The sequence below is a fragment of the Sus scrofa genome, chromosome 1 (assembly GCF_000003025.6).
Source record: "Sus scrofa isolate TJ Tabasco breed Duroc chromosome 1, Sscrofa11.1, whole genome shotgun sequence".
NCBI classification, from domain to species: Eukaryota; Metazoa; Chordata; class Mammalia; order Artiodactyla; family Suidae; genus Sus; species Sus scrofa.
The window spans coordinates 18,329,597-18,333,149 of NC_010443.5; positions in this window are offsets into that span (position 1 = coordinate 18,329,597).

Consider the following 3,553-nt stretch of genomic DNA (forward strand, 5'->3'; position numbering starts at 1 on the left):
CGCCAAGGAAGAGGCAGAGCAGCCACTGCGCAGGCGTAGTCTGCGCCTCACAGGAGCGCCTGCGCAGACGGGATGGGGATGGGGAACTGGGGTGGATGGGTTCTTCGTGCGAGGAGAGGCCCCTAAAATCCCTCCTGGCAATTCCTGATGTAAAGAAAAACTTGGAGTTCCCCTCGTGGCTTAGCCGAAACTGACTAGCATCCACGAGGATGCAGGTTCGATCCGTGGCCTCGCCGAGTGGCCTAAGGATCCAGCTTTGCCGTGAGCTGCGGTGTGGGTCGCAGACACGGCTTGGAGCTGGTGTTGCTGTGGCAGTGGTGTAGGCCGGTGGCTACAACTCTGATTAGATCCCTAGCCTGGGAACGTGCATATGCCCTAGATGCACCCCTAAAAAGACCAAAAGAAAAAAGAAAAAAAAGAAACTTACTACTGAGAAGTTGAGGGAATTTGTTGTGGGTGGGGTGGAGAAGCCAGGTTCATAAAAGAAAAGCTTTTGAGCTGTCCTTGGAAGAGGAGTGCAGAAGTGCAAAGTGGGAGGGAGAGGAGGAGGGGCAGTCGTGGAAGGTGCTGAGAGGGTTGTTGCGAGGACGGGTTGAGGGTGTGTGAGGAGGTGACCATGTATTTTAATACGGTTCTAGGCATTGCTGGCCAAATAGAAATAGCAAAAAGTTTACACCATAAGGAATAATCCTTGACTGAAAGGAATTTTTCTTTCCTCAAAAATACACGCTATTCAGTACTAAAGATGTGGTTTCAGTCCCATCTGTGAGCTAAAACTGCACTCACCCTCAGCTTCAAACACACCCAGCTCAGTCCTGAAATTCCTTCCCACCCAGCCTTCTGGTTTTATTTTGGGCTTCAGTTGATTGGAAGCCACATTGGGGAGGGCAATCTGCTTTACCCAGCCTACTGTTTCAAAGGTTAATCTCACCTAGAACCCCCCTCAGTGGTACACCCAGCATAATGTTTCACCAAATATCTGGGGACCCCATGACCTAGTCAAATTGGCACATAAAATTAACCATCACAGAGGTATCTAGTCTGAGCCACTGGATGTTTTTGGCAGATGCGTTACACCTAGAAAACTGTGTCAAGATGGATGTGAATTTGTTAAAAACAAGACAAAACCCCTCAAAATTAGCTTGAATCAATTATATTTTATATTCATTTAGAAACACACTATTAATTATAAAATGAATCATTTCAGTGAGCGAGGCAGAAGTGAAATACAGTAGTTGACAAGAATGCTATTGGACCATAGTCATAATCAGGGCAAAGTACAATTTGTGCATTTTGCTCTTTCGGCAGCTCCATTAGAAAGAAGCCCATCAATCAGCAGGAGGAATGCAGGGAGTCAGCAGAACTGAGTCTCAGCTGAGAGATTTGAGGGCTCGGCAGTTTATAATAGATGTAAGAATCTTGAAGAGGCACAGTCAGACACTAAAACGCATCTAATAACGGGAATATTTTTAAAGGAACAGATGTCATCCCTGAAGATAAATGAAGATTGTGTATTTTATGGAGAGAAGATTATAGAAACATTTGTCTTCATTCGTTATCTGGACCTTGTGAAATCCTTTTCATTATCACTGGGTACTAAAGAAATAGTTTTGGTGCCTAAATGTCCCATGAAGTACATTCAGTTAAGATAATGTTTAGCTTTATGGAGATGGGTTAAGAATTTAAGAATTCTCCTCATCCCAAAAAAGAAAGACAATTTCAGAAATTTAAAGAAGTTTTATCAATTTGACTAGTGGATTTTTTTTTTCTTTAAATGTCAGAAATAAAGTACCAGATGAGATCAGTGCTTGTCATCAGCTTATTGGATAGCTGAAAAAATTAAGTCGACGAGCAGTGACGTGGAATGGCCATGGGCCTCCACCTACATGGTGATTGAGAAAAAAAAACAAAAAAAAACAAAAAAAACAAAAAAAAAACCCTTTAGGTTCTGATTTTCACTCGCTTTCTCTTTCCACTGTGTCTTTAAGACACTTGAAATCTAGCAAGTACTCTTATGTGGCAGAAGTCATGGAGATGTTTTCAACCGCATTTTCTCATTTAATTTTCCTAAAAGTCTTTGAAATACGCATGGCTAGAGTTTTCACCCTTCTTTTATAAATGAGCAACTGAGCCTCCAAGAGTGAAAGGATTTCTTCATGGGTATGCAGAGCTGGAAAGCCAGACCACTGGGGTTCTCTTGATGCCAGTTCTAGTAATCTTTTTGTTACCTTCAGGGATGGGGAAAAAAAAAAAAAAACAAAAAACACCCAAATTAAATTTGATTTTAAGACGGATTTAATTTTGCTTTATCTCTTCTTAACTGCAATATAGCATTTTTTCAGTGTTAGGATATGAATAAAGCCTTAAATTTTTAGATGATTAATGGTAATTTTTAAGAATATTTAAGCTAGGAGTTCCTTGGTGGTCCTGCATTTTAAGGATCCGGCGTTATTACTGCTGTGGCATGGGTTTGATCCCTGGCCTGCAACCTCCACATGCTGTGGTCGTGGCCCAAAAAACTGAAGTAATTATGGTGACAAGAATGTTGACAATGGAGTTCCTGTCGTGGCTCAGTGGAAACAAACCTGACTAGTATCCATGAGGATGTGGGTTTGATCCCCGGCTTCGATCAGTGGGTCAAGGATCTGGTGTAGTTTGCAGATGGCTTGGATCCTGAGTTGCTGTGACTGTGGTGTAGGCCCGCAGCTGTAGCTCCAACTTGACCCCTAGCCTGGGAACCTCCATATGCCGGGGGTGCAGCCCTAAAACAAGAAAAGGAGAAAAGAATGTTGACAATGGACTAAGAAATGGACTAAGACACACACACTATGTGGACTGCCTGGCTAAATTTTGTAATCAATCACTGGAGAATCAGCAGATCCTTTCTTATGGACCAGAAATGGTAATACTGGTTTTGACAAAGATCCTTGGACATAAATAAAAGTACCCCATTTCTAGTTAGCCATATGGTAACATGATGTCCTTTTTGGGACCCCTCAAATTTTGTCCATTTTAATTTTATTTAAGTTTTTTTTGTTTTTGTTTTTGTTTTAAATCACAAGCTAATGATTCTTGTCACAGTGGAACAATGTAAAGAATAGTCATACCCAACCTGGAGTATTCATAGCTTTCTCCATGCTCACAAGGATGTGATCGTATGCCACTGGTTTGTTTTTTCCAAAATAGAAACATACTATGTTTATCACTCTATAATTTGCTTTTTTAAATTTGACATTTTTCGTGTGTATTCTCACAAGTTAATTTTAGACACAAGCCACTTTTTCAGTCGAGTTTCTTTGTTAGCTCACATTTTATATAAATGGAATGTTTTCGTGTGTGTGTGTGTGTCTGTGTCTGTGTTTAAAGTTAAGACTTTTTTTATTTATTTGTCTTCCTACCTCTTTTCTCATCTTTTATTCCAAACACAAGGCCTCCAAGCTGTGTTCACAACCTGGCACTTTTTTTTTTTTTTTTTTTTTTTTTTGTCTTTTTGCTATTTCTTTGGGCCGCTCCCGCGGCATATGGAGGTTCCCAGGCTAGGGGTCGAATTGGA